Source organism: Dendrobates tinctorius, unplaced genomic scaffold, assembly GCF_039654945.1.
Source record: "Dendrobates tinctorius isolate UK_male_01 unplaced genomic scaffold, ASM3965494v1 ptg000031l, whole genome shotgun sequence".
NCBI classification, from domain to species: Eukaryota; Metazoa; Chordata; class Amphibia; order Anura; family Dendrobatidae; genus Dendrobates; species Dendrobates tinctorius.
Genome location: NW_027361699.1, coordinates 23,136,781 through 23,150,074, shown reverse-complemented (window position 1 = coordinate 23,150,074; position 13,294 = coordinate 23,136,781).

The following is a 13,294-nucleotide window of genomic DNA, read 5'->3' as shown; positions in this document are numbered from 1 at the left end:
ACAGTTATAGATGATTTCTAGTAAAAACAGAAAGAAACAGAAACAGACAATAAAGTATGTCAGTGCTAGCAGATAATATCACAGCAATACACAAGGTGCTATCATAACAGTAAAGCAGTGACTAGAGTGCTGTTATATCGGTAGCATACATTATACAGAGGCTGAGCAATACAACATTCAATGCAGTGAAACAAACTTAGGCTGTTAGAATTGCATTAGCTGAACAGAAAATGCATATAACTACATGCAGAGCAAGAGCATTACAAGGAACTGAAAATGCATTGCAAATATCATGGGGGACTGCATTTTGGCTGCTAACACAGATGCATAGAACATAACTGCATTAAAACCTTACCGGAATCCATTTGATATAAGCAGTGATCTTGCAGGGAGCTGAGCACATGTAAGTACCTCAGAGGTCTGGCAGAAATGGCTACATGGCTACATGTTGCTGACCCAGGAAGGAAGAAGGGGCGGTCCTGAACTGAATAACCATTAAAGGAACAGGATTCTAAATACATGAACAGGAAAGAGAAGGGCAACTATGACATCTAATGGCCATAGCTGGAACAGCACTTTAGAAATGTCCTGCTGCACATGAATGGGCAGAACACAGCTCATTTTAATACAACAGTGTGAAAATCCAGCAATTTAAAACGGCTTTGTCTGTCCCAGGCCTCACACCTTAGGATGCAGTAAATTCAGGCCTTTTTGTTGTACTGGTGTTATTTTTTGGAGTGGATTATGTGGCGCCCCTGAGGCTCAGTCGCCACAGAGGTACTGCACCTTCTCCTAAGGTGTGGTGCCCCACCATCCAGGTAAGGTGGGAACTCCAGACCACACTCCAACACTCGCACCCCGCACAATAGAGTAGTTCAGCAAAACCACATTGCAGCTCCTTGCTTAGAGAGAAGCAGAGCACCTTTGGTGGTTCCCTGCTCGGAACACTAAACGTGCTGGAAGGTGGGTGGAGTTGAGAATACATAAAAGAGTTTGAAGGTTTAGGATTACAGGTCAGTCAGTAGGACAGTCAGACGGGGAGTCTGAGAGAGGAAGCCACTCAGAGAGGAGTGAAGATCCCTGGAAGAGGGATGGAGGAAGGAGTGCTGCAGCAGACCTGAGTGACCCGGGTCTGCTGGCACGGGAAAGGAAAGAAAGAGGAAGACATTGAACTGAAGCCTGAGCTTCCATAAGAGAGAAAGACAAGTACGGAATGTAGGAGAAAAGGGAACACAGAGGACGTGGGTTAGGAGAGAACCCTGCCTAGAAGTTCTAAGCGCAAGGCCAGGGCCCGGTCCCCGAGGTTGTATGGACACTAATGGTTCTGCAGCAGACACCGGGGGAGTAGTGGGCTGTAAATGCACTACTCCCATCTAAGACTTGGGGGCACAACAGCAACACAGATAGAGAGCCGGGACTCCGGAGTAAGGAGTCCCCGAAGCAGGCTACAGCTGTCTGCCATACAAGTAGAGTTCTTGGGAACATCTGATAGGAGGAACTCCAGTGTAACTCAGTACTAGGAGATCTTCACACTTAAAGGCGCTATAGAGGAGATGTTCAGAAAAGGTACATAAGTTGGCGGAGTGTTGGAAGGGAGCATTCCATCTTGCCTGGAGGTTGACTGAGTCCCTGACCCGGAGGACACGGCACAGAAGCGGACACTACAGACTGTGAGTAAAGCTTTGGAACTACATGCCCTGGTGTCCTCCATTCCTTCCTGAATCCGCCTGTTTGGCACTGCTGCATCCCCTGCGCCGGACACTACACCATCTAAGTGTCACTTCACCTATTCTGCCCTGGGATGACAGCCCTGCCTGTGGAGGGCTATAACATCACTGCTGCACCACACCATCTGTCCCAGAGGATCTGTCTGCAGCGTCGGCCTAACATCCTACTTGCCGAACACCACAGGTGGCGTCACGAACTATTCCATTAACTACGTTCCACCATAAGCATTATCCCGCCATTACTTGGGCACCCAGGGCCACGAACCAGGTCACCGCTGCTGTGACACACCACCCGCTGAGACTGGCCTGGTACCAAGTAACCCCGCAGCCCTGGGAGGGCGACCCAGCCTTGGCGTCACGAACAGGATGACGAGACCCGATGCCATCGGGTTCTGTGTGCCTTGGACTTAAAAATTTTTGAGAATGTGCAGAAAACCCAATTTAATAGACTTTAAAATGAACATTAAAAATGGCCGTTGGCGTGGAGAAGAAGGGCGTGACGAGATAGGAGGTCCTAGGAAAAGACCGCGAAAAGTCTTGGGCCTCCCCTGCCTGAATTACTATGTGACAGCGACATGGCCCACCCCCCAAGGGGTTCGTATCCTGGCTTGGTATGGAGGCGCTAGAAGAAGACGCCACCCCAAGAAGGAGGGGCAGAAGCCAGTGGCAGGAAAGGGGCCGACCCCATATTGGAGATGGACTGCTGGCAGCTGGAGGATGAAATTGTCCAGCTGACGCGCCACCTGCAACTAAGGCAGGAAGCGCTATGGACATTGAATCTGCAGCGTTCCCAGGAGGGGCCTACACCTGCGGTGCCCGCTGCTGCTACGCTGGGCCTCTTCCGGGCAGACCCTGTGGAGCCAGCGGCCGCTGCCATGTTACCGGCAGCGTGCCTTGTCCCCTCCTTGCCGCTGCTGCCGGGGGAGTTGTGTGCCGCGCAGGGGGCTGAGGCGGGGGGAGGGGCCCCTGTCCAGACCTGGCGCGGCCGCGCGGGTCCGGGGCCGCCCTTGGCTCTGCCGCCATTCCCAGTGTCGCGCCGGCCAGCGTCCACTGCCGCTGCACCTGCACCGGGGCAGAGATCGCACCGCCAAGAGGCACCAGGTATATACCCCGGCCCTCCTAATGGGTTGCCCCCCGACTTCACGTTGTCAGAGGCTGGCTTGCGGGAACTCGAAATGGGGCAGTTGGAAGAGTCGGCTGGGGGCACTGGACTGTCGGAGATGGGGAGGTGGAGGAGGTCCCTACTGAGGAGGGTACGGCTGGAACAGGCACGCACGATTCGGCATCTTCGAGGATTGGAGGAGTCTAAGGTCGCTGTGGGATAGTGACCTCGGGATCCCTTGGCTGCCGAGTCCCCATGTAGTCACCTATCAGCGCCGACAAGCTGAGGCATCCCTCGGTGCTGGGCCACGCACCAGAGCAACAGAACTGTCAAGCAACCAGCAACAGGATGAAGATACCCAAAGTATTTCATCTGGTAGCAGTTCACAATCAGCAGCTTCCAGAACCCCAGGAGGGAACAACAATCACTAATCTCGTTACCCAGGAGGGTATTTGCACCGTTGTGCTTCAAAGTTATTTTTGTTTATGCATCATGTTTTTCCAGTGTTGACCTGTTTTGTTGGCAGCCTTTCCATTGCACTGCAGAGATCATGAACGCTGAATGGTCCAGAACAGTAATTGTAAATAGTTGCACCTCTTTAGGTGCCCTCTCTTGGTTTTACATAGGACACTTTGCGAAGATAAGGTCTACCTCATCAAAGGACACTGCAAGAGATCCCGGCTGGGAGCAGTATTCAGCACTTACAAGAATAATTGAACGTTTTAATGTGAAGTATTTGATAATGATGTGTCTTATAAGAGTAAATGGCTTTTATATAGAATGTTTTAATAAAGAGATGAAAGATTTGGATAGAGAATAACAAAGAATTGAAAATGTCACTACGGTTGTCACTCAGAGTTGAGAGAGTAGAAAATGTGCACTAGAGATGAAAAGACATGTGTTGATGAAGAATACTGAAGTGATAGTGAGTAACAGACAATAGCACTTTGAATTGAGTATTGTATGAAAAATTGCACTTTTGACATAAAATTTTAGATAGTTAATTAAGAATTGTTTGCAACGTTCAAGAATGAGTGCCTCTCACATTGGGAAGTTCAGTATAAGAAATGTTTATTTAGCATTACAAAAATTTTGTATGTTCCTGTATTGTCAACTTTGCCTTGCAACCCGCGGATGTGCTGTGTTTAACGGGGGGGGTATGTGGTGCCCCTGAGGCTCAGTCACCACAGAGGTACTGCACCTTCTCCTAAGGTGTAGTGCCCCACCATCCAGGTAAGGTGGGAACTCCAGACCACACTCCAACACTCGCACCCCACACAATAGAGTAGTTCAGCAAAACCACATTGCGGCTCCTTGCTTAGAGAGAAGCAGAGCACCTTTGGTGGTTCCCTGCTCGGAACAATAAACATGCTGGGAGGTGGGTGGAGTTCAGAATACATAAAAGAGTGGGAAGGTTTAGGATTACAGGTCAGTCAGTAGGACAGTCAGACTGGGAGTCTGAGAGAGGAAGCCACTCAGAGAGGAGTGGAGATCCCTGGAAGAGGGATGGAGGAAGGAGTGCTGCAGCAGGCCTGAGTGACCCGGGTCTGCTGGCACGGGAAAGGAAAGAAAGAGGAAGACATTGAACTGAAGCCTGAGCTTCCATAAGAGAGAAAGACAAGTACGGAACGTAGGAGAAAAGGGAACACAGAGGACGTGGGTTAGGAGAGAACCCTGCCTAGAAGTTCTAAGCGCAAGGCCGGGGCCCGGTCCCCGAGGTTGTATGGACACTAATGGTTCTGCAGCAGACACCGGTGGAGTAGTGGGCTGTAAATGCACTACTCCCATCTAAGACTTGGGGGCACAACAGCAACACGGATAGAGAGACGGGACTCCGGAGTAAGGAGTCCCCGAAGCAGGCAACAGCTGTCTGCTGTACAAGTAGAGTTCTTGGAAACATCTGATAGGAGGAACTCCAGTGTAACTCAGTACTAGGAGATCTTCATACTTAAAGGCGCTATAGAAGAGACGTTTAGAAAAGGTACATAAGTTGGCGGAGTGTTGGAAGGGAGCATTCCATCTTGCCTGGAGGTTGACTGAGTCCCTGACCCGGAGGACACGGCACAGAAGCGGGCACTACAGACTGTGAGTAAAGCTTTGGAACTACATGCCCTGATGTCCTCCATTCCTTCCTGCGTCCGCCTGCTTGGCACTGCTGCATCCCCTGCGCCGGACACTACACCATCTAAGTGTCACTTCACCTATTCTGCCCTGGGACGACAGCCCTGCCTGTAGAGGGCTATAACATCACTGCTGCACCACCAGGGCCGGACTGGGACTAAAATTCAGCCCTGGCATTTGAAGTTACACAGGCCCACTAGTCACATGGTGACTATATAATATCTTTGTACACTTGTAGTTTACAAGAAGTGAGAGGAGATTAACACGACTATATAACATGTAGTCACAGCTGTGCCCAGTATTTCAGCTCAGTCCTATTTATTGCTTTTAGGTACAGTACTCCTCCCAAATCTCTGTCCCCTTTTGTATGCATGATTACAGAATTCCTGGCAGAACTGCTATCCATTGGGCAACCAGACCCCCTGGTCATAGCTGCCCCTATCATACCTCCCAACTTTTGAAGAAGGGAAAGATGGACAAAGACTGCAAATTTTGGCCACGCCCAGCCACACCCATTTCACAACTAGTCACACCCATGTCCACACCTAATCGCACCCATTTAGCACTGCTGATCACACTGACTGGTAATGAGGGCACAGTGGCTGGCATTATGGGCACACTGACTGGCACTAAGGAAGAGAGAAAACAGAGAGAGAGAGAAAAAAGAAAACAGAGAGAACGAGAAAGAAAGGGGAAAGAAAGAAAGAACAGTGAGAGACAAAGAAAGAACAGAGAGAGACAGAAAGAACAGAGAGAAAGAAAGAAGTAAAGAAAAGAAAGAAAGAACAGAGAAAGAGAGGAAAGAAAAAGAAAGAAAGAGGGGAAGAAAGAACAGAGAGAAAAAAGAAAGAACAGAGAGAGAAAGAAAGAACAGAGAGAGAAAGGAAATGAGGGAAAGACAGAACAGAGAATGAAAGAACAGAGAAAGAAAGAAAAAGAGAGAAAGAAATAAAGAAAGATTCTACAAAGATACTATAGCAGCCCGGCTCCCATTGTAGTGCCCACCTGAGCCTCCCGGTGCAGGACCTATCATGATCCGCTCACATGTCCGGCATCCTCGATTCCAAGGAGATCCTGCTGTCTGCGCTGTCGGAGGAGGACACGGTGATGGATCTGAAGCATTCCTAGTTCCGTCACAATCTCCTCAAGAAATTATCTCATTTCCGGTCAGCTTCCAGCACATCACTCCTCGGGGCTCCGCCGTGTACCCTGTGTCCGTGGGAAAAGCCCGCTTTGTATGCTTTGTACACACTTGGCTCCGCTCCGTACATCCCCTACACATATGGCTCCACTCCGTACACACACGGCTCCGCTCCGTATACCCCATACACACGCGGCTCCGCTCCGTACACCTCGTACACACGGCTCCGCTCCGTACACCTCGTACACACGGCTCCGCTCCGTACACCTCATACACATGCGGCTCCGCTCCGTACACCTCGTACACACGGCTCTGCTCCGTACACCTCGTACACACTTGGCTCCGCTCCGTACACCTCGTACAAACGGCTCCGCTCCGTACACCTCGTACACACGGCTCCGCTCCGTACACCTCATACACGCGCGGCTCCTCTCCGTACACCTCGTACACGCGCGGCTCCTCTCCGTACACCTCGTACACGCGCGGCTCCTCTCCGTACGCCTCGTACACACGGCTCCTCTCCGTACACCTCGTACACACGGCTCCTCTCCGTACACCTCGTACACACGGCTCCTCTCCGTACACCTCGCACACACGGCTCCTCTCCGTACACCTCGCACACACTGCTCCTCTCCGTACACCTCGTACACCCGGCTCCTCTCCGTCCACCTCGCACACACAGCTCCTCTTCGTACACGCATGGCTCCTCTCCGTACACCTCGTACACGCGCGGCTCCGCTCCGTACACCTCGTACACGCGCAGCTCCGCTCCGTACACCTCGTACACACTGCTCCGCTCCGTACACCTCGTACACCCACGGCTCCGTTCCGTACACCTCGTACACACGGCTCTGCTCCGTACACCTCGTACACACACGGCTCCACTCCGTACACCTTGTACACACGGCTCCGCTCCGTACACCTCGTACACACGGCTCCTCTCCGTACACCTCGTACACACACGGCTCCGTTCCGTACACCTCGTACACACACAGCTCTGCTACATCCACACTGTAAATCCTGACCCCACACATACTTACCTCAACCAGCACCATGACAACAGCAAAGCAGAGTCTTGCAGATGGTAGAGGCAAGGCTGAGCGCACAGGACCTGTGATGAGGTCACAGGAGGGGCGGAGTCAGGGGTGACATGATCGGGGGTCTGGACAAAGGCTCCTGATCATGTGACCCCCCTGACTCCTCCCCTCCTGTGACCTCATCACAGGTCCTGCGAACAGAGCGAGCAGGCAAGCGAGTGCGACGCTGTGAGTGGCGGCGGCCTCATCTCATGCTAAGGCGAGGATGGGGTGGGGGGCGGCTTATCTCCCTGCAGTGCGGGAGGAACTTGAAACTATCACCGCAGTGCCCACAGAGGGCCTGCGGCAGGAGCAACAGTGGCCGCAGCAGCTGGCAAGCGGCCAGATGATCGGGCGCTGCCGCCCGCGGCCCACGTGACAGCGGCCCAGCGGGAAAATGCCCGGTTGGTTATATTGCCAATCCGGGCCTGTGCACCACACCATCTGTCCCAGAGGATCTGTCTGCAGCATCGGCCTAACATCCCACTTGCCGAACACCACAGGTGGCGTCACGAACTATTCCATTAACTACATTCCATCATAAGCATTATCCCGCCATTACTTGGGAGCCCAGGGCCACGGACCAGGTCACCGCTGCTGTGACGCACCACCCGCTGAGACCGGCCTGGTACCGAGTAACCCCGCAGCCCTGGGAGGGCGACCCAATTACATCATTTGTGGACACCATTTTGCTGACCAAAAAATCTTTAGCTGGCCAAAAAATATTTAGCTACAGTTCATATATTTATCACTGTCTTTTGTGCGCCATCATTGCGCTAAATATTTTACAAATTTTGTACTCCAATAATCTTTTTTTAGCGTCATTTCCTACTTATTGACACAATTTTAGTGGGCAAAAAAAAAACAGGCCACATATTTAACAGTGTTCTATCTCCGTCAGACGCCAGATCTTTCTGTGGTCTATAAATTGTGGCATTTCCGGCCAATATTCCACTGTTTTTGCTGTCTGTTACCCTAGATCTATATAGTATTTTGGGGTAAAAAAATTTTTAAAAACTCCAGGCCACATATTGAACAGTCTGGTATCTCTGTGACGTGCCTCATCTATCTGTGGGCTACAAAGTGTGCCTCTGCATGCACCATCACCATCACGTTCAATTCCCCGTTCCTTGCCACACGCCTTGTCCATTTTAAATGTACTACATTATTTTCCACATTCACTTAAAATGGCTGAATTTGGAGCGAACGTATTTGTTATCCGTGTGTGGGAAACCCTCAGTTTAAAATATCTGGTCTGTCGGTAAAAATGTTTTTTTTTCATCATACTGGTGGCAATTACTTAAGTAAGAGACCGGAAAAACATTTCAATGGAGGACTGAAATGACACATTTTGTAGCCCACAGATAGATGAGGCGTCTGATGGAGGCCACTCTCAACTACCTTGCTTGTATGTTTTTTGTGGTGGGGGCAGAAAAATTGTTTGAATAAGTAGGCTAATACTGCAGCAAAACAAACCTACTTCTCAACTCTCATATCTCTGTCTCACAACCCTAAACAATCTTTTCAACACTTTCAATTCTTTTGTCTATCCCCCAGCACCTCTCATCTCATCTCAGCTGAAGATTTTGCCTTCAAGAAGAAGATCAATAACATCAGAGGTAGCTTTGGCTTAAAGTCCACACAATCCCTCCTCAAAACTACTCAGTCCTCCTTCTCCAAAACGAGCTTCTCCACCATTACAGAAGATCAACTCTCCTCCCTACTCTCACGATCACATCTCACAACCTCTGCACTCGACCCAATCCCGTCTCACCTCATCCCACACCTTACCACAATCTTCATTCCAGCCCTAACCCATTTCTTCAACCTATCACTAACAACTGATGGTTTTACCCTCATGCTTCAAACATGCCTCGATCACACCCATCCTCGAAAAGCTCTCCCTTGACCCATCCTCTCTGTCTAACTATTACCCCATATCACTTCTTCCTATGCCACCAAACTACTGGAACAACACATCCATCTTGATCTGTCCTCCCACCTCTCTTTCTGCTCCCTCTTTGACTGCTTATAATCTGGCTTCTGACCTCATCATTCTATCGAAACTGTTGGCACTAAAGTCACCAATGACCAAATAACTGCCAAATCCAAGAGACACTACTCTGTCCTCCTCACCTTGAACCTGTCATCTGCTTTTGACATAGTCAACCATTCCCTCTTACTACAGGTTCTCTCATTTCTTACCATCACAGATTTGGCTCTATCCTGGATCTCTTCATACCTAACAGACCAGATATTCAATGTCTCCCACTCACACATCACCTCCTCATCTCGTCCTTATCAGTCGGTTTCCCCCAATGTTCTATTATAGGACGCCTGCTCTTCTCCATTTACATCTTCAGCCTGAGACAGCTCATAGAGTCCCATGGATTTTAGTATCCTTTCTATGCTGATAACACACAGATCTACCTTTCTGGACCCGATATCACCTCCTTACTAACCAGTATTCTACAATGTCTGTCTGCTATTTCATCCTTCTCTGCTAGATTTCTAAAACTTAACATAGACAAAACAGAATTCATCATATTTCCCCCATCTCACTCAAACTCCCCAACAGACCTATCCATTAAAGTAAATGGCTGCACCTTCTCTCCAGTCTCGCAAGCTACCTGTCTCGGGGTAACCCTGGACTCAAATCTCTCCTTCAAACCACATATCCAAGCCCTTTTCACTTCCTGCTGACTACAATTCAAAAATATTTCTCAGATCCATATACTCATTAATCAAGAATTTGCAAAAACATTAGCGCATGTGAATCGCCTGACAGGGTAGTGAGGGTACCGGGCCACTCCTTAAAGGGGAAGTGTCACAGCAGCAGTGACCCGGTCCGTGGCCCTGGGCGTCCAATAAAAAGGGGGTTGATGATGAAGGGGATAATAAAGTTTGTAATAAAGTGTTCATGACGCCACCCATGGTATTCGGTCAGGGGACTGATGCTACAATGCAGATCCTCTGGGATGTTGATGGGGCAGCAAAAATGGTTTATCCCTCCACGGGTAGAGCTGTATCCCAGGGCAGTTACGTTATTAAAGGTGATTTTGGTGGTGAGTGTGGTGCAAGAATGATTCGGAGGAGAGAGCAGAGTGAAGTTTCTTTTACCTTTTACTGAGCAGTGCAGGTACAGTCCTGGGCTCAGGTTACAGATGATTCTAGAGCCGGTAATCCTGGAAGCAATTTCCTTAGTCAGAGGGGTTTTGAGGCCTCCTTTCTAGTGCCATTCTCTGAGGTACTTGCTGCTGTAAATTCTATTCAAGTCCCTCTTTCTGTCTGATGATTAGGTAGAACTCCACTCGCATGACAGGCAGCTGTAGCCTGCTTCAGGGGTCGCTCCTGTCTGGCGTCTCCGGCTCACACGTGCTGCTGTGTCATTGAGTATCAGTTGGGAACAGAGTGTCTATGATCTTCTGCCCTCCAGATTCTGCTGCTGGAGCTTTAGTACCCACACAGCCTCAGGCTCCGGTGTCCGGTCACTGGCGCTCAATCCTGGGGTGAGCTCGGATGGAGCTTCTATCCCCAGCTCCTCTCCACACGTCCTCTCCCACCCTTGTTCAGGCTCTAGCTCTCTCCACTAACTTCCTCCTCCTGACCAGAGAGAGCAGCTCCCCTGAAGTCGGGTTTAGAGCTCCCCCTGCAAGCCTGGAGCCAGAACTGTGTTGTATGCTGGAACTACCTTGTAAGGGATTCCTTCTTTGCTTCCAGGCATGACATCACTCCCCCCTGGAGGGATGCAAGGCCATTGTGGCAACCGAACTCCTGGAGTGCCACACATGTTCTAAAAATCTCACGCCTCGATTACTGCAACCTCCTGCTCTGTGGCTTCCCCTCTAACACTCTCGCACCCCTCCAGTCTATCCTAAACTCTGCTGCCTGACTAATCCACCTATGCCCTCACTATTCCCCGGCCTCTCCTCTGTCAATCCTTTCACTGGCTGCCATTGCCCATAGCTTCCAGTTCAAAACCCTAAACATGACATACAAAGCCATCCACAACTTGTCTCAACATACATCTGTGACCTAGTGTCCCGATACTTACCTGCGCACAACCACCGATCATCACAATATCTCCTTCTCTACTCCTCTGCTACTTCCACTTCCCACAAAGGCATACAAGATTTCTCCCGTGCATTCCCTCTACTCTGGAACTCTGTACCACAACATATGAGACTCTCGCCTACCATGGAAACCTTCAAAAGGAACCTGAAGACCTACCTCTTCCAACAAGCCTACAACCTGCAGTAACCCTAGTTCATCATACCGCTGCACAACCAGTTCTACCCTCACCTACTGTATCCTCACCCATCCCTTTTAAACTGTGAGCCCTCGCGGGCAGGGTTGTCTCTCCTCTTGTGCCAGTCATTGAATTGTATTGTTTAAGATTATTGTACTTGTTTTTTCATATGTATACCCCTTTTCACATGTAAAGCGCCATGGAATAAATGGCACTATAATAATAAACAATAATAATAATCAGTATTTGTACGCCTAAATCAGGAATGGAACAATCAGAGGAAATGTATAATAGAAACACGTCACCACGTCTGCAATTTTCACCCTGGTTTTGGCTTACAGATACCTAAGCAAAATGCAAGCCAAATACTGAATGTGTGTGTAAGGAGGTGGCAGGGAACCTCAGTTGCCTCCTCTCTCCTACACACCGAGCCCATGTGGCATCTCAATGTTCCCTCATGTTTACATTGCTATACTGTGAAATGATGTGTAATGTATAAAGTGTAATGTATAATGTGCTGTATATAGTTAGCTCAGGGACAGAAGGAGTTAACAAGGGGGCCAGTCTAACAGGAAGGGTGTTGTGAGTTCATTTTTCCCTTCACCATTGAGGTCTGATGAACTCCCTCCTCTGGTGAAGGAAGGTAGTGAGGCTGATTAGCAAACACATGGGCAGCTAGTTGATGACTGGGTGGCTGGAATTGAGGACTGGATATAAGGCTGCCGACGCCCTTCTTCCTGGCTGGTGATTTTCCTGCTGGATTCTTGGAGACCAGTCTGCTTCCTGCATCTCAAAGCTAAGTTTTTCTGCTCTGCTTTGTACTCTTCAGTTTTGTTTTTGTTTTGCCTTTTTTTTTGGGAGTTCTGCCATCCCCGGCCGGGGGTGAGCTGAACTCCATTTTTGTCTCTGATCTGTTGATATTTTGCTCTGTCTTCAGAATATACCTGAGTGCTGATATAGTCTTTTGAAGCCTAGCGACTTCAGGGCCTGTTTTTCCTATCAGTCGGTTGGCTCATTTTGATAGGGTTTTTGCGGATGGCAGACAGCAGCTTTCCTATCCTGTCCTATGTAGTTAGCTTGGGCCCCATCATTTGCTCAACCTATCTTTCTATCTGTTTTAGTGTTTTCATCTTGCTTCACCGTCATTATATGTTGGGGGCTGCCTATTGCTTTGGTGTCTGCTCTGGGGCAGTTTAGTTTTTCCCCTTTCTGTCTTTAGGCTATATAGTTCTCCGGCTGTGATCGAGGGGTTTAGGGCACCGTAGGAACCCCCCACGGCTACTGCTAGTTGTTGTGGATAGGTTCAGGGGTCTGCAATCCGATAGCTGCAAACCTCTCTGGTTTTTCTGGACTTAGCTGGTATTTTGTTTTTTCCTCCTTCGGTGACTCATCATAACAGAAGGGATTTCTGATTCCTGAAGCAAAACCCAAGCAGGCTTGCCCAGGGCAGGAGGCTTTTCACAGCCAGGAGCAGAGGGTGCCCCGGTCGGGGGGACACAAGTTGCCACGGACTGTCGGGCTGTGTGGATGGGCCCTGGTGTTGTGACACTGACCCCAGAAGAACTTTTGTGGTTCCCAAACTGTGCCATCTCATGAAGTTGCGGGACAGAGCAGGAAGCATTGTGTTGTTACAGTAAAGTTTTCCCATTGGAACAGAACTGTGGCCTGTGGTGTTTTCCTGAGTACTCATCCCCAGAGGTTGAAGTAAGCGTGTGATGAAGGTAACTGACTGAACTGCAGGACTGGGACTTCACTTGTCCATTTGTATGCAAGGGGCCGGAGTGCTCACTGACTGTGTATTAGTAAACTCGGCCATGACTACCACCCTGTGCCACCTTGTTACATGTGAATGTGGACTTATTCGAAAAACTAAACAAA